Source organism: Schistocerca serialis, chromosome 1 (genome assembly GCF_023864345.2).
Source record: "Schistocerca serialis cubense isolate TAMUIC-IGC-003099 chromosome 1, iqSchSeri2.2, whole genome shotgun sequence".
In the NCBI taxonomy this organism is placed as follows: domain Eukaryota; kingdom Metazoa; phylum Arthropoda; class Insecta; order Orthoptera; family Acrididae; genus Schistocerca; species Schistocerca serialis.
Genome location: NC_064638.1, coordinates 42,589,321 through 42,608,101, shown reverse-complemented (window position 1 = coordinate 42,608,101; position 18,781 = coordinate 42,589,321).

Here is an 18,781-nt window from a genome sequence, read left to right as displayed (position 1 = left end):
CAGTAAACACCATCAAGGGAGAATGCTGACACCTGTGTAGATATTATGGAGCAGGATCCTCCAGTCTCTGTGCCCTGTAGCAATGAGTCTTCGAAGGCTGGTACTCGGCAGTGCTGAGCTAACACCTTTCATTTTTCTCTCCTCCACTTTCCTAGTCATTTCTCTCCTCCAATGGAACATTCATAGCCTTAGATCCAACGAAGAGGAATTACAGCTGCTCAAGAACATGCTGAATGGACCATTCAGGATTGGCATCATGTTCTCTTCAGCAATCAGTGTTGCATATGCCCTCAACCAGACAATCGTCAGAGACTTGTTTTGAGGCAACCGGGTCAGGCTGAACTCCTTAAGCACACCGTCCAGCAAGTGCAACAGGGTGGGGGTTCCCTACTGTTTTGGGGTAGCGTTACGTTGGGCCGCCGTACGCCGCTGGTGGTCATGGAAGGCGCCGTAATGGCTGTAAGATACATGGATTCCATCTTCCAACCACTAGTGCAACCGTACCAGCAGCATATTGGCGAGGCATTCGTATTCACGGACAATTCGCGCCCCCATCGTTCACGTCTTGTGAAAGACTTCCATCAGGTTGACGATATCCCTGGACTAGAATAGCCGGCATGTTCTCCAGACATGAACCCTATTGAACATGCCTGGGATAGATTGAAAAGGGCTGTTTATGAACAATGTGACCCACCAACCACTCTGAGGTGTCTACGCCGAATCGCCGTTGAGGAACCATCTGGACGAACAGTGACTTGATGAACTAGTGGATAGTATGCCACGACGAATACAGGCATGCATAAATGCAAGAGAATGTGCTACTTGGTATTAGAGGTACCAGTGTGTACAGCAGTCTGCATGGTGCTACAACATGCAATGTGTGGTTTTCATGATCAATCAAAACGGTGGAAATGATGTTAATGTTGATCTCTATTCCAGTTTTATGTACAGGTTCCAGAACTCTCGGAACTGAGGTGATGCAAAATTCTTTTGATGTTTGTATGAATAATCTTGCCTTTCTAATAATTTCTATAACACTTTAAATACACGGTTGTAATACACATTTTGAAACAATACTGGCACGGCGGAGTTAGTCATACATCCTCCCTTTATCACTTATCGATACAAACAGGTGAAGATACAGAAGTTAATCAATTCGTAAGCGTATGTCTTCTCTTTTTTGTATCAAAATGTTCTCTTTGCCACAAAATAACTTGTTACTTTACCGTTGGTTTATATACATATAGCTTACATGTATAAAAAGAATAGAAGAAAGAAAAAATACTATCCATTACAACGTCACGTTCCGTTGTTGCACTAATGAATGCCAAAACGCAATCCGCACTTTTAACCATCATCCTACAACGGCGAAATGCATTCGTTACAAGCAATTGTGTGCCCAGCATCGTCGCCTTCCTCAAGATTGCAAAAACATAGATGGATTTCATTTACTTGTTTAACAGTTCCACACACTTTTCTGTCGTGTGGGACACATCCGACAGCTCTCTGGGATCAAGGTCCATTCCTCAGTTTCCGGCGTGAATGTAGCAGATGACGTAATAGTGCTCTATTGCTTTCTTCAGCACCTTGCGCCGCTATTTGGCGATATTCACCCACCATCACCCTGTTTTCTCCATCGGACGTGAGTAGAGGGAGCTCGGGTGATACCCTCCTCTTCTCAGAATCGTGAGTGCTACAATCCCGCCTTTACCATGAGGTTGCTAGATCATGCTCTCACTTCCTCCATATCCTCCACCGCAGTGCCGGACGATGATCACATTCAGATGGTTCAGAACCTCTGTCCTGCACGCAAGCGTTTTCTCCTTCATCCGTACAATTGCATCTGGGCAGGGGGCACCTTTCCCAGATGCTGGCGTGAAGCCACTGTCACAGCCGTAGCTATTCCCGGTAAGACAAACACCTTCCTTCTAGCTGCTGCCCCATTTCTCTCATCAGCTGTGTTGGCAAGGTGATGGAATGCATTCTTCATGCCCAGCTGGTAAGGTGGCTAAAGCGTCGGAATTTATTAACTACTGCACAATATGGATTTCGAGCGCGCCGATACGCCGGTGATCATCTTGTCACTTTGTCAACCCATGTCACGAATGGTTTTCTGCAAAAATATCAGACTGAGGCTTCCACCAAATCGAAAAATAAGGCCAAAGACACCTGCTGGAGGACTGCTATCCTCTGTACTCAATACAAATGGGGCCTTGAAGCCCGCATGTTCCACTTCTTTCAACAATTTTTAAAAGATCGCGTCTTCAAGGTACACGTGTGTTCTGCCCTGTCGAACGCCTTCATCCAGGAAGACGGTGCCAGGGTTCCGTCGTGAGCATCATCGTCTTCGCTATAGTCATTAACCCTGTTATGGCCTGTCTCCCGCCATGCATTATTTTGCCATCTTTTGCAGTTATGCACGGCGTTGTCTCCTTGAGCGGCGCCTTCAGCGATGTCTCTATCCTCTTTAGTCGTGGAGCATCGACAATAGCTTTCGTTTTTGCACTGATAAATCTGTTTGGAAGAAACGAATTGCGCCGCCAGTTTACATCATCGTCCTGTTGCTCTTCTGTTTTCTGAAAAAACGAAATTGCTCATGTTTCATCGGAAACTTTGTCGGTCCTCCCACATGTCTTACCTACCCTCTCGCTGTACGTGGTTCCTCAGTGGTCTATGTTCGCTCGGCAGTAGTTCCTGGGGAGTGTGTTGGACCACCCTCCTCCGTTTGTACCAATTTCTAATCAGTTCGAAACTAAGTTATGGGTGTTTCGTTAATGCATCTGCATGTCCGTCCATCTTACGCTGTCTAAATACTATCTACCATTCTGGCATCTGTTTGGTCATTGGCACCTTTTACACTAGTCCGGTTGAGAGAGTGTGGCGAAGCAACGGAGCTACCAGCAGTAACACCGTGACTTTCTCCTTGGCAGATACACCTGCCGTTTGTATGCCATGCGTGGTCACCCATCCTCTGCCACTTACTTCGACGACTTCTTTGATCGCCAGTATGGGGCACATCCCTATTTTCTGTTGCTACTTCTACTCCCTTCTGACTACTGCTCCGGCAGTTTTTCATGCTACCTGCCAGTTTCCCAATGGGCGGTAACCATTCACCACGTTGGCTTCGTGCAACGGCCTGTGTTGGTCTCTGATTTCATTCGCTTCCTAAGGACACTAGCACTCCAGACTCGCTCTATTCTCGTAAGTTTCTTCAAACAGAACTTCGCCATAGTACCTTTGTCAGAACCATCAGTGTATCCAGTGTGGCGTCGGGTGTGCCTTCTTCATTGGCGCCGACATTTTTCAATATTGGCTTGTGGAACACTGCTCAGTATTCACAGTGGAGTAGTTCATCCTGTAGCAGGACATTCAGTACAATCAGCGACATAGGCTTTTGAATAGCGTCATCTGCTCCACCTCTGCGTCCTTCAGAGCCTCTGTGTGCTGTACCGTCCAGGTATGCTTTCACTTGCTCATTCTTGGTGCAGCCACTATGATGTTTATGTGGGTACTGGTTACATCGTTCTGACGGGAAATGAGGCACTAACGCTGCTGCCAAGGCTGCAGTCTTCACACCTCGGCCTGCTAGTCCTTCCAGTCCCTCCAACTACTGACAGACAACAACACACAGATCATTGGTGTCACTTCGGCATCTCCATTGGTCCTCCCTTCAAGGAAACAAGCTCTGGCGAATCAAATGTCCCCCAGCAGCTTTGACATCATCTCTCAGCCCTCTCGCCCCCCAAGGAGATCAGTTTACGTGGGTTGCGTATTGGGTACTATCGTCTTAGCCATCGCCATTTGTTAAGTGATGATCCCACCACTGTGCTCATTGCCCTCAACATTTGACAGTCTACCATTTCCTGATAGGATGCTCTTTTTTATCCACCTTCATTCTCATTTATGTTTGCCATCTTAGTTATAGGCCATTTTAGCGAATAACGGGTGGGCTGTTTTAGTTTTCATCCGTCGTACCGATATGGCGAAGGAAATTTAATCGTGTGTCAGAACCTCCTTTGCCTCTGGGGAGCATTTTATGGACCTTTCTCTAAGTCCATGTTTTTAGCTTTTTTCCTTCTGTCGATTGGGCTTAACGTTTAGTCGTTTTAAACTCCTTATTCATCTTCGTGTTTTACAGTTCTGACACGGGCGCCCTAAAACAAAACAAACGCAAACCGTGCCGACAAACACCACTGCCGCCAGGACCATCATCGTGGTACTGACCGGTGATACCAACTGATTTTGCAATGCAGCTGTACCCTGGACTGTCTCGCATTTCCAGTCTGTATTGCACATGCCTTCGACACTCTTTTGCATGTAGCAACAGCTATCCCCTACCCACCCTGTAACAGATCACCAAATAAGCACTGCACCTGCATTTAAATATTATGATAGCTGTCACTTCTGGGACAGGATTTTACAAACGTTTGTTGGTATCTCGATTATGAAATACTAATATCCTTACAACTTCCCATAATACTTGGGAAGCCATTGTGGAAAGGATGCTCTCTTAAATGGTCAGCTACCTGTGGTAGACTTCCATGAAATGGAACACAGCTCTATATTGTGAGCTCGAGCACCCTACAAAAGAGGCAGTGATGCTGGTGAAGAGAAGACCATCACCCAAATTGGAGTGAGAACTGGCAGGATATAATGGGGCTGCTAAGTAGCACAGTGGTTTGGAAGTTTGCTGAGAGCATGGTTGAATGTGACACTCTTAACATTCAGGTGAGGGGTTTGCGTAAAGCATTCAGCCATGTATACCTCTATATCTATTCACGTATTTGTGATCTACTTTATGGAGGTGAGGTTTCATCCCTCTTTCGAAAGATATTGTCACTAAAAGAAAAAGGGTAGATTAATATCTAGAATCTAGATAAGTGGGATTAATATTACTTTGAATGGCCACTTCTGACTAAAGACAGAAGTTAGATAACAAATGCAGTCCTTTGTAATAATTCAACTACATCTAATGTCCGTGGTCATTATAATCTCTAAGCCATTTCGTTCTTAATAAAACTCCAGGACATTTCAGAAGCACACTGCACTCGCATTTAGGATGACGACGGTTCAATCCCTCGCCCGGCCATCCTGATTTAGGTTTTCCGTGGTTTCCCTAAATCGCTCCAGGTAAATGCCGGGACGGTTCCTTTGAAAGGGCATGGCCGACTACCTTCCCTAGTCCGATGAAACCGATGACCTCGCTGTCTGGTCTCCTCCCCCAAACAAACAAACCCCAACATTTCAAATTCGTGAGGGAGTATACTGAATACTCAGTTTATATTTACAGACTTGGAGTTAATAGGAAGCCACAAGATGACCATGAACAAACATTTCACAACAAAGTAGTAAAGCATAAAGTAGTTCGACCACTCTACATGCTTGGGGTGCCAAGGGACCGAATTTTCGAAAGCAGATGTCTTGAACTACCTAATATTGGGAAGCAACACTGCTTGTGAATCAAAGGAATGTCGTTCTTGATTTATCAAAACATTTTGGTACACAAAATTTGTCACAGATGCGTCAAATCTTTCACCAAGAGATATTATCTAGGAGGACACCTCATAGTTTGCTCGAGCCAGGAACAGCATTATGTGGAACTGCCTGACGTCCTTAAAGGTGAAGAACACCCACTACCAGATCCAATGTTCCTTCATTGTGCGTATACAGATTAAGTTCCTCCTAGCTCCTGTGCACGTTTCTGATTATGACCCCACTGCCACCCATACAGTCGTCACACGACATTTACCACCATACTCGGCAGAATATGAACTTGTATAGTCGTATGACTCGTATCACCAGTTTGATTCACATGTCGAGAATAATCCTGTGAGACGGTTGTTGGCTTAGCTCGAGAACCTGGCATGGAAGTTGATGGGATTTATCGCAACAACATTTTCGTGACTGACTCGTAGAACAATGATGCCCTGTATGAGCAGGCAGCCGATCGTCGTGTTGGTGGGCTGCCATTGCATAGAGAAGACGAAAGTCCTTGTAGAGACCATAGTCATATATGGGGGAGGTTCCACAGTGCATCTCACAACTAATGCAACTTAGATACAAGCATGATAGTTGGCTCTATCCTCTTTCACAGTTTGAGTAGGCGTAATGCCCACTTCCTCGTTCAACACTTGGTTGATTCGGGGTTGATAGGAGATAAGGTTAGTCATTCCTGCTACCATTGAAAAGAACATTTCATCTTCCAAGGGAACCACACCAAATATATTGCTTTGATTCCTGGAACCGCTTTGCCTCGTGAACGTGTCTCTTCACAGTCTTCGCCCCAGGAATACATGCATATCACCAGACCACATATTCCAATGACGCAAGGTTTCAGTTTGTGATAAAGAAGGGGGTCTGTCCACATGAAATCCTGGATTTGTAGGAGACACTATAAACTGGCATTGCATGACATAACCACACTGTCTGGTATACTAATGGGCACTGCAATAATGGAAGTGAAGGATGAGCAAGATGGGAATGTTTGTCTGGAGTTTAGCGTCCATTGCTTAGGAGAATATGCTAGATTCTAGACGAATACCAATGTACGCTTCATCACGTACATTTTAGAGTAGTTCTGCCTGAGAACATAGAAAGCAGAATCCAGAGACTATTTCGTCATGCGAGGGCTTTCGTGGGATTCGGTACATGCAATATGTCAGCATTGAACGGTTGACTGGTGTTGACCTCTTGCTCTTCTATGAATGCAGAATTCCTGGTAAACATTCCCAGTGACTGCACAGTACGCCAAGATGAATAACCCATGAATTAGTGACGAGCAGTACTGGCGATCTAATGATTTATCTTATATCATTTACTTAGTTGTGCGGCGAACGCACAGAGGTGGTTTACATCTGTTAGCCATTTCCAGGGTCCCGATGGACGTGTAGAGGAGAAATTACCAGACTGAAGGATAAGATCCATGAACCAGGTGGGGATGCTGGTTAAAGAAAGATCCTGGCCTTAGAACTGGCGTATCTCGCCCATGAGCATGGTGAACAGTCAGGTGCCAATATATTAACTTCGGGATGGAGCCCTTTTGTGGGACTGGGCTCTCTGGACACGGCCGGGGAACAAAGATCATTATATTCTGCCCTGTAGAAACCTCAAGTAATGCCACAGATTTTGTATAGAATATGTTAGAATCACGCACAGAAAATACTCCGAGCAATGCTGCCATGTGAATTTTAAAATTTTCCCGGTGAATTGACTGTTCAAACAAATTTCGGGATTGCAGCCGGTCGTCGTTCAATACTTCGCACGATATTTCAACTGGGCAAAGTATTGAACGACGACCGGCTGCAAGCCCGAAATTTGTTTGAACAATGTAGCCATGGGTTTACATGTTAATGAAAGACTGTAGAGATGTCCTAGATTCCAGTGCAGTCCATGAAGGCTGTCTAGATTGGTATGTGTGTTGTGGACCTCTCCAAACTCCGCATGTACCGCTTTCAGTATGAGTATGCGAAGCCAAACTTCGTCAATCCCAAGTTACAGTGTATGGATGTAGTCAATTTAATCTACTGGGTTAAAGGCAGCGATCCATCTGAAATAATTAGACATTCGTGAAGAACTAAACACTTCTGGACACACAGCTAATAGTCCTTTTGAAATAATACTAGAAAACAAGTAGGTTAATGGCCTAATCAAAGATGAAGTGAATGGATCACAGAATGTGGAGTTTGTTGACACTCATATGAAAGATGTGCGAGTACTGTGTAGATGCAGATGCCTCCTAGTGGCGGGCTAATAGTGCGCATAGTGTGATCTCAAATGTTATCGCGATAGAGAATTAGTGTGCCTGGTTTATGGGATTGGTGCGGCTCCTCAAATGGTCAGCCTATAGAGATTTGATGAGGGCTGCTGCATCATAACATATGGTCCATCTGTGCAGATGGGATTGGCACCATATGGTATTCACAATACTCATTGGAGTGACTGTGTGGCTCACTAATATATTTGAAAGTGGGAGACGAGTGTGTGTAATAATAGGATGAGCCACTCCTTGTGTGTGTGTGTGTGTGTGTGTGTGTGTGTGTGTGTGTGTGTGTGTGTGTGTGTGTGTGTGTGTGTGTGTGTGTGTAAATATAACACCAAAAAACTTGAGAATAAATGACACTATGTGATCAGAAGTATCCAGGCATCTGCCTGAAAATAACTTAGAAGTTCTCTGCACCCTCGATTGGCAATGCTGGAATTTAATATGGTGTTGACCCACCATTAGCCTTGATGACAGCTTTCCCAGTCAGGTGCTGGAATGTTTCTTGGGAAATGGCAGCCCGTTCTTCATGGAGTGCTGCACTGAGGAGAGGCATCGATGACGGTCGGTGAGGCCTGGCACGAAGTCGGCGTTCCAAAATATCCCAAAGGTTTCTATAGGATTCGGGTCAGGAATCTGTGCAGAACAGTCCGTTACAGGGACGTTATTGTCGTGTAACCACTCTGCCACAGTCCGTGGATTAGGAACAAGTGCTCGATCGTGTTGAAATACGCACTCACCATCCCCAAACTGCTCTTCAACAGTGGGAAGCAACAAGGTGCTTAAAACATCAATGTAGGCCTGTCCAGTGATAGTGGTACGCGAAACAAGGGGTGCACGCCCTGTGCGTGAAAAACACGACCACACCATAACACAGCCTCCGAATTTTACAGTTGACACTAAACACACTGGAAAATGACGTTCACTGGGCATTCGCCATACCCACACCCTGCCATCAGATCGCCACATTGTGTACCGTGACTCATCACTCATCACATCGTTTTCCCACTGTTCTATCGTCCAATGTTTACTCTCTTTACACCAAGTGAGGTGTCGTTTGGCATTTACCAGCGTGATGTGTGGCTTATGAGCAGCAGCTCAACCATGAAGTCCAAGTTTCCTCAACTCCCACCTGTCATAGTACTTACAGTGGATCCTAATGCAGTCTGAAATTCTGGTGTGATGGTCTGGACAGATGTCTGACAGACACCAACAACAATTGAAGCGGGTCGTAATGTGTAACAGGCAGTCAGACGAGCACGGCCTGTGCGCTTTTGTGCTGTACGTGTCCCTTCCCATTACCAATTCACTATCACATCGGAAACAGTGGACCTAGGGATGTTTATGAGTCTGGAAATCTCGTGTACACACGTGGCACCCAATCGCCTGACCATGTTCGAAGTCCGTGAGTTCCGCGGAGCGCCCCATTCTGCTCTCTCACTATGTCTAATGGCTACTGAGATAGGTGATATGGCGTACCTGGCAGTAGGTTGCAGCACAACGCACCTGATATGAAAAAATACGTTTCTGTGGTTGGCCGGATGCTTTTGATCACATAGTGTAGTAAATAGACGCATTGTGTGTACATCAAATACATACCATTGTAAATAAAAATGAAAAATATTAATAAGCAAAAGACAGTAAAAAATGTATTACAAAAAATTGTTCATGATCTGTTGGTTAGTTTGTTGGAGGGTCTATAATAGTTACATCCAAATCCCGCAGCTGGATGATTACTAGTTACAGCAAACATGAGTTTTTTTCCCAGTAATGCTCAGACCTCTAATGGAAAAGCCTACATAGTCGACTTAGTTATGAACGGTTATAATAAGGGGGGACGAAGGTGAGCTCGAATCTTATTGGTCCACCTTGGTTTCGTACTATTTTATTGTGTTCCAATTGGCTGAGAGAGGTGGAGTTTTTTTTTTTGTTTGTTTGTTTGAGGGCGCAGGACTTCTATGGTCATTAGCGCCCAGCCCGTGACTTAGGAAACAGTAAAAATCCGAAATTTAAAACCATCAGCAATGGGAACAAAGTCATAAAATTGGAGAAACTAAAAGCAGAAGGAATGCTTAAAAATCCACTACAGAAAGGGGTTGGTTGTCCCAAAAAAAGCTTCAAATGACTGACGTCATTTCACTGTCACTAATAAACTGGAGAACGCGGTCGGCCGAGCGCGTGTCATCTGCTAAAATCGACGATAGATCAGGCGATAGCTGTAGACGGGAGCGTAACGGATTAAAGTAGGGGCATTCAATTAAAAAGTGTCATACCGTCCACAGCTGAGAGCAGTGGGGACAGAGTGGAGGAGATCGCCGCTTAAAAGATGTCGATGGCTAAAAGGACAGTGCCCTATCCGGAGTCTAGCTAAAATTACCTCCTCCCGACGACGCGTTCGGGAGGAAGAGGTCCAAGCGCAAGGAAGGGCTTTCACTTCCCGCAATTTATTATGGGGAAGTGTTGACCAATGCGCATGCCATAATTGAGCAACTTTGCGACATAAACCGCTCCGTAGATCGGTGAAGGGAAGCGACTGAATAGCTGGCCGTGGAAGAGAGACTGCAGCCTTGGTCGCTATATCGGCCGCCTCATTCCCACAGATACCAGCGTGTCCCGGGAGCCAGAGGAACGCCACCGAGACGCCCCCCAGGTGGAGCAAGCGCAGACAGTCCTGAATCCGGTGGACCAGAGGGTGCACAGGGTAAAGAGCTTGGAGACTGAGGAGAGAGCTGAGAGAATCTGCCAGATTCCGTACTGTATCCGCTGATGGCAGCGGATGTAGTGGACAGCCTGGAGAATAGCGTTAAGCTCCTCAGTATAAACCGAACACTGGTCGGGAAGCCGAAAGTGATTTGGGGTGTCGCCAACAATATAGGCACTCCCTACACCTAACGATGTTCTCGAGCCGTCGGTGTAAATAAATGTGGCGTCCATCATTTGTGCACAGAGAGCAGCAAATGCCCGACGATAAACAAGTGTACGGGTACCATCCTTGGGAAATTGACAAAGGTCACGGAGCAAGTAGATCCGGGGACGGAGCCAAGGCGGTGCTGTACCCCAAGTTGTCAAGAAGGTTTTACGAAAGCGGAAGGAAAGAGAATGGAGCAGTTGACGGAAGCAGACTCCCGGGGGTAGTAGGGAGGAGGAGCGGCCTGCATACCCTACATCAAAGGAGGCATCGAAAAAAAGGTCATGGGCTGGATTAGCAGGCACAGATGGCTAGCATAACGACTCAGAAGGACTGCTCGCCGATTGGACAGCGGAGGTTCAGCAGTCTCAGCATAAAGGCTTTCCACAGGGCTAGTGTAAAAAGCTCCAGACACTAAACGTGATCCACGGTGGTGGATAGAGTCGAGACGCCGAAGAATAGACGGTCGAGCAGAGGAGTAGACTATGCTTCCATAATCCAATTTCGAGCGCACTAAGGCGCGATAGAGGCGGAGAAGGACCACTCGGTCCGCTCCCCAGGAGGTATCATTCAGGACACGGTGGGTGTTAAGCGATCGCAGACAGCGAGCCGAACGATAGGAAACGTGGGAGGACCAGCACAGTTTTCTGTCAAACGTAAGACCCAAGAATTTAGCGACATCCGAAAACGGATGGCTGACAGGTCCTAGATGTAATGAGGGTGGAAGAAACTCCTTACGTCGCCAAAAATTAACACAAACGGTCTTACTGGGAGAGAAACGGAAGCCGGTTTCGATGCTCCAAGAGTGGAGGCGATCGAGACATCCTTGAAGACGTCCTTCAAGAAGGCTGGTGCGTTGAGAGCTGTAGTAGATCGCAAAATCGTCCACAAAGAGTGAGCCCGAGACATCAGGAAGGAGACAATCCATAATTGGATTTATAGCTATGGCAAACAGTACAACACTCAGCACGGAGCCCTGGGGTACCCCGTTTTCTTGGGAGAATGTACGGGAGAGAGTAGTGTTCACCCGCACCCAAAATGTGCGCTCTGCCATAAATTCGCGAAGAAAAAGGGGCAGCCGGCCTCGAAAGCCCCAAGAGAACAGTGTGCGGAGGATGCCTGTCCTCCAACAGGTATCGTATGCTATCTACAGATCAAAACATATTGCTACCGTTTAGCGTTTCCTGAGAAATTGTTCATGATATAAGTGGAGAGAGCAACAAGATGGTCGACTGCCGAACGATGCTTTCGGAATCCGCATTGGGCAGGTGTTAAAAGACTGCGGGATTCCAGCCACCAAGCTAAACGGTAATTCACCATACGCTCCAAAATCTTACAGACACTGCTCGTGAGAGAAATGGGGCGATAGCTAGAAGGAAGATGTTTGTCGTTTCCAGGTTTCGGAACGGGAACGACGATAGCTTTCCGCCATCGTCTGGGAAAAGTACTGTCGGTCCAAATTCGATTATAAAGGCGAAGGAGGTAACGCAGACTATGGGGTGATAAATGCAGCAACATTTGGACATGGATACCATCCGGTCCTGGGGCGGAGGAGCGAGAACAAGAGAGGGCATGTTGGAGTTCTCGCATGGAGAATAGTAGTATTGTAGCTTTCGTGATTTTGAGAGGAGAAAGCAAGATGTCGCACTTCCGCTGCACGTTTCTTCGGGAGAAACGCTGGTGGGTAATTTGAAGAGCTCGAAATCTCAGCAAAGTGCTGACCCAATGAGTTAGAAATTGCGATGGGTTCCACTAAGGTATCATGCGCGACAGTGAGCCCAGAGACCGGGGAGAAACTAGGCGCGCCTGAGAACCGTCGAAGCCGATTCCAAACTTCCGAGGATGGAGCGAAGGAGTTAAATGAGCTAATAAAGAATTTCCAGCTTGCCTTCTTGCTATCGCGGATGACGCGACGGCATCGCGCACGGAGCTGCTTATAGCGGATACAGTTGGCCAAAGTAGGATGGTGACGGAAAATGCGAAGAGCACGTCGCCGCTCACGTATTGCGTCACGGCATGCCTCGTTCCACCAAGGAACTGGGGGGCGCCGGGGCAATTCGGAGGTGAGTGGAATTGAACGTTCCGCAGCTGTAAGAATAACGTCGGTAATATGTGTGACCTCATCGTCGACGCTAGGAAAGCGACGGTCATCGAATGTCGCTAGAGACTACAAAAGTGTCCAATCGGCCTGGGCAAACTTCCAGCGTCGCGGGCGCATATATGGCAGTCGAGGCTGCAGTCTAAGGACACATGGAAAGTGGTCACTGAAGTGTGTATCATCAAGGGCGAACCATTCGAAGCGCCGAGCTAGCGGAACAGTACCGATCGCAAGGTCCAAATGAGATAAATTTGTCGTGGGGGCAGACAAAAATGTGGGGACCCCAGTGTTGAGGCAAACTAGATCCGCTTGGTGGAAGACGTCTAGCAATAGGGAGCCACGTGAACAAGGATGTGGAGATCCCCAAAGCGGGTGGTGGGCATTGAAGTCCCCAACCAGCAAATAGGGGGGTGGAAGCTGACCAAGAAGATGAAGGAGATCAGCTCGTGCCATTGGTGTGGACGATGGAATGTATACAGTACAAAGAGAGAACGTGTATCCAGAAATGGAAAGACGGACTGCGACAGCTTGGAAGGAACTGTTTAAGGGGATTGAGTGATAATGGAGGGTATCATGGAGAAGAATCATGAGTCCACCATGGGCTGGAGTGCCTTCAACAGAGGGTCATATAGGACGGACAGAAAATGAGGGAGAACAAAGCGGTCATGGGGACGCAGCTTTGTTTCCTGAAGACAGAAGATGACCGGCGAGTAGGATCGTAAGAGGATCGACAATTCATCCCGATTGGCTCGAATGCCGCGGATATTCCAGTGGATAATGGACATAGGGTGAACAGAAAATGGAGGAGTGTGCCCAAGGGTGCGGTCAACTCAACGACTGCTCAGAGCTTGCGACTGACAGCATGGAATGGCATTCAGCCGAAGGCAGAACATCCTGATCCATAGGTTGGTCACGAGCAGCTCCTGCCACCAGCGATCGGCCAGTTGACCGGCTGCCAGCAGTGCGCCTCGGCGACACAGAAGACGGCCGAGGGCGATTTCCGCCAAGTGGCGCTGTAGATGGGACACGCCTTGGCGGAGAAGGAGAGGAACTAGGTTTCTTCGTAGCCTTCTCGGAAGTATGATGTTTAGATGAAGGAGGAACCGATGGTTGTGAAGTTGCGGTACGTAAAAACTCTTCACGAGTATGCTCTTTTTTCGAAGACTTGGTGTCCGACTTTTGGGCTCGAGATTTAGCAGAACCCGACGATGGGTGAGCCATAGAGTGGGCAGGCGAAAGTGGTGAGGTTGAACGGGCGATCTTTGCGCTGGCCGATCTGACGACCGTGGCACTAAAGGTGAGGTCGCAAGTCTGCGTGGCCGCCACCTTTGTTGGCTGAGGAAAAGCAAGGACAGTGCTGTGTTTTCCTGTCTGAGGCACGGTGAGCTGTCGACTGGCGAATAATTTTCTAGCAGCAAAGGTCGACACCTTTTCCTTCACTCTAATTTCCTGGATGAGCTTTTCGTCCTTAAAAATGGGGCAATCTCGAGAAGAAGCAGCGTGGTCACCTATACAGTTGATGCAGCGAGGGGATGGAGGAGGACAAGCACCCTCATGGGCATCCTTGCCACACGTAACACATTTGGCCGGATTGGAACAGGACTGGCTGGTGTGATTGAACCGCTGACACCGGTAGCAACGCGTAGGGTTTGGGAGGTAAGAGCGAACGGAAATTATCGCATAGCCTGCTTTGATTTTCGATGGGAGTTGAACTTTGTCAAATGTCAAGAAGACAGTGCGGGTTGGAATGATGTTCGTGTCAACCCTTTTCACAACCCTATGAACAGCCGTTACGCCCTGCTCAGACAGGTTGTGCTGAATTTCTTCGTCAGACACTCCATCGAGGGAGCGTGTATAAACGACTCCATGCGAGGAATTTAAAGTACGGTGCGGTTCCACCCGGACAGGGAAGGTATGTAGTAGTGAGGTACACAGCAATTTTTGTGCCTGGAGGGCACTGTGTGTTTCTAACAACAGGGTGCCATTCCGTAATCTGAAACAAGACTTTACAGGACCTGCAATTGCGTCGACACCTTTCTGAATAATGAAAGGGTTGACCGTGGAGAAGTTGTAACCTTCGTCAGACCGAGAAACAACAAGGAACTGTGGCAACGATGGAAGAACTGTCTGTGGCTGAGACTCAGTGAACTTACGTTTGTGAGCAGACATAGTGGAAGGTGAGGAAACCATTGCGGAAGGATCCCCCATGATTACCGGCGTCTCCGATGGCGCGCTCCTCCCTTGTGGGGGCCCTCACTGAGGGCACACCCGCCTTAGGTGATTGTCGGGAGGTGTGACCTGAGGTGTGAACAAACGGACGGAGGGACCAATCGGCACTTTCGGAAGGTATCAGCTCTGGTAATCACCCCTCACTGGGCCTGGCCGTTACCAGGGGGTACGTATGTGTCCTACCTGTCTACCCGGGGTGGGGAATTACGCGTTACCCCGTCACCGGCTACGCATGGAAGTGCGTGGGTCGGCCTTCAGACACGCACAGGGAGGAAAAAAGAGAAAGGGAAAGGAAAGAAGAGGGGTCTGAAACGCCGCAGCGGAGAAAAGGTCAAAGAGGAGGGAAGGAAAAGAGAAGGACAGAGGGAGGACGAAGACTTGCAAGTATAGAAAGCAAGTAATTTGGAACAGTTTCGAGCGTCCGTCTCCGGACGTAGGCACAAACCATACTCCCAGAGGGGGAGAAACGGATGGAAAGAGCCAGAGATGAGGGGGGGGGGGGCGAAGATGGGGGACGGGGAAGTATGCGGAAAGGGAAGGTATGCAGCCCGGAAAAGAAGGAGGGCCACATTAGCTCGGGGTCCCGTGCTCGCTACGCACGTGTCCACGAAAGAGTTGTGGAACCCCGGAGGGGGGGGGGGGGGGGGGGAGAAGTGGAGTGGTTGCATGCGAGTTTTTTAAGAGTATATCAAATAACCCTCATCGAGTAACGTTATGGTATTGAATATAACTCGCACAATTGCCTAAGGAGTGCGGTTAGTTCCCATGAATGACCTTGATGAAATCCCAGTGGTTTCCAGTGAGAAGGGGAGTGATCTTGAATATAAATTGGCCAAGTGGGTAATTTGACGCTGGATGTTCAATAAGTGGTTAGATTATCTTCGCTAAAACATACATTGCTATACTGTTGCCCTTTAAATCGCGTCCCCTTAAATCCTGTTCTCTGGAGATACCTGTCCTAAATCTAGAACATACGCTGCTATCCTGTCCCCAGACAAAGCTTATTTCACTCGCATAAGACACACACTGGGGATAGAATTTTCAGTATCATTAGTGCATATAACTAGTGCATAACATTTTATAAATTAAATGATATTCTACAGTACACAGGAATCTGGTTCCTTGAGTGAATAATTTTTACACATCGGTAAATAGTTCATTAATTGTAACAGAAGTTCCACATTATTTGGCCACTGAAGTTATATTTTATGGTGGTTTTGAAATGAGTTCCTCCGGTATTAAGATGAGCAATAAAAGGAAATGCATATTAACATTTTGAGGACTGAGCAGTTAGGGTTTAGTTCAAACGACGGATCCTGTGATATTTCAGTTTCTTGACTTTGTAAGAGGGCGCTTTGCCTGTGAAATTATGAAAAAATTTCAGACATTTTAGAAATGAAGTCCTGTTTTATTAGCACCAGGGATATTCTTAGTGTTGTGGTTAATTATGTTTCTGACATTACTAGTAAATTACATTATTACATTGTACAATGTGTGCTCATTCATTTCTTACAGTTCCCTACACACAAACCGTCCAGAAGGCTAACGATGTTGCCGTTGGAGTTAGCAGAGGAGGTAAGTGTTTTTGTACATTATTCAGCGATTACTGGGGGACGGGGGGGGGGGTGACATCGAAATATTAACAACTAAAATATGCAGCGTTGATATTGCTCAATGAAACTAAGAGAAAATGCAATTTTACATTGGAAATTGGTTACATTTACCTCACTATGTAGAATTTCCATAGGTTTTGGAAAATGAATCTGTATATCACAATCTTCAAAATAGTGCATGGCATCTTCTCTCGCATTTGTGGAACATCATTACTGTGTATTTAAGTTTTTAATGACTATTTCTTTTACATGGTTAATTTCTTGGAAAATGTACTTCTGTGTGTTTTCTTCTTAATTGCTAGGAAATCTTATCATATTGCTCAAAAGTGTAAGTTGTCTCACATTTTTTCACTTGAACTTCTTTGTCGATGAATTACGTTGAAAAATGAAAAACGTAATGGTAGGACACACAAATGTTAGTTATTTTCGGTGTCTTATGTATGGTCTGTTATCTACAATACTTATAAAAGCGAACACACTTGAATGTACACTCCTGGAAATTGAAATAAGAACACCGAGAATTCATTGTCCCAGGAAGGGGAAACTTTATTGACACATTCCTGGGGTCAGATACATCACATGATCACACTGACAGAACCACAGGCACGTAGACAGAGGCAACAGAGCATGCACAATGTCGGCACTAGTACAGTGTATATCCACCTTTCGCAGCAATGCAGGCTGCTATTCTCCCATGGAGACGATCGTAGAGATGCTGGATGTAGTCCTGTGGAACGGCTTGCCATGCCATTTCCACCTGGCGCCTCAGTTGGACCAGCGTTCGTGCTGGACGTGCAGACCGCGTGAGACGACGCTTCATCCAGTCCCCAAACATGCTCAATGGGGGACAGATCCGGAGATCTTGCTGGCCAGGGTAGTTGACTTACACCTTCTAGAGCACGTTGGAGGGCACGGGATACATGCGGACGTGCATTGTCCTGTTGGAACAGCAAGTTCCCTTGCCGGTCTAGGAATGGTAGACCGATGGGTTCGATGACGGCTTGGATGTACCGTGCACTATTCAGTGTCCCCTCGACGATCACCAGTGGTGTACGGCCAGTGTACGAGATCGCTCCCCACACCATGATGCCGGGTGTTGGCCCTGTGTGCCTCGGTCGTATGCAGTCCTGATTGTGGCGCTCACCTGCACGGCGCCAAACACGCATGCGACCATCATTGGCACCAAGGCAGAAGCGACTCTCATCGCTGAAGACGAAACGTCTCCATTCGTCCCTTCATTCACGCCTGTCGCGACACCACTGGAGGTGGGCTGCACGATGTTGGGGTGTGAGCGGAAGACGGCCTAACGGTGTGCGGGACCGTAGCCCAGCTTCATGGAGACGGTTGCGAATGGTCCTCGCCGATACCCCAGGAGCAACAGTGTCCCTAATTTGCTGGGAAGTGGCGGTGCAGTCCCCTACGGCACTGCGTAGGATCCTACGGTCTTGGCGTGCATCCGTGCGTCGCTGCGGTCCGGTCCCAGGTCGACGGGCACGTGCACCTTCCGCCGACCACTGGCAACAACATCGATGTACTGTGGAGACCTCACGCCTCACGTGTTGAGCAATTCGGCGGTACTTCCACCCGGCCTCCCGCATGCCCACTATACGCCCTCGCTCAAAGTCCGTCAACTGCACATCCGGTTCACGTCCACGCTGTCGCGGCATGCTACCAGTGTTAAAGACTGCGATGGAGCTCCGTATGCCACGGCAAACTGGCTGACACTGACGGGGGCGGTGCACAAATGCTGCGCAGCTAGCGCCATTCGACGGCCAACACCGCGGTTCCTGGTGTGTCCGCTGTGCCGTGCGTGTGAGCATTGCTTGTACAGCCCTCTCGCAGTGACCGGACCAAGTATGGTGGGTCTGACACACCGGTGTCAATGTGTTCTTTTTTCCATTTCCAGGAGTGTATTTCTAGGTTGTTAATATTTTATCTCATTGTCGATGTACACACAAAGTTCTGCATCACCACAGTTCCCAGAACTCCTGAAAATAGACGTTGACTGTGGATGTTGTGTTACAGACAGTCTGACTGTTCAGAGAGATCACTAAACCCACCCAAAGATGTAAACAACAATGCATGAGCAACGCCTATTACACAGAGGGGGGCCGACAGCCGATCAGTTCTAGTCATTCCACCAGGAAGGAGGTACATGCTCGTGTTGTCTGTAG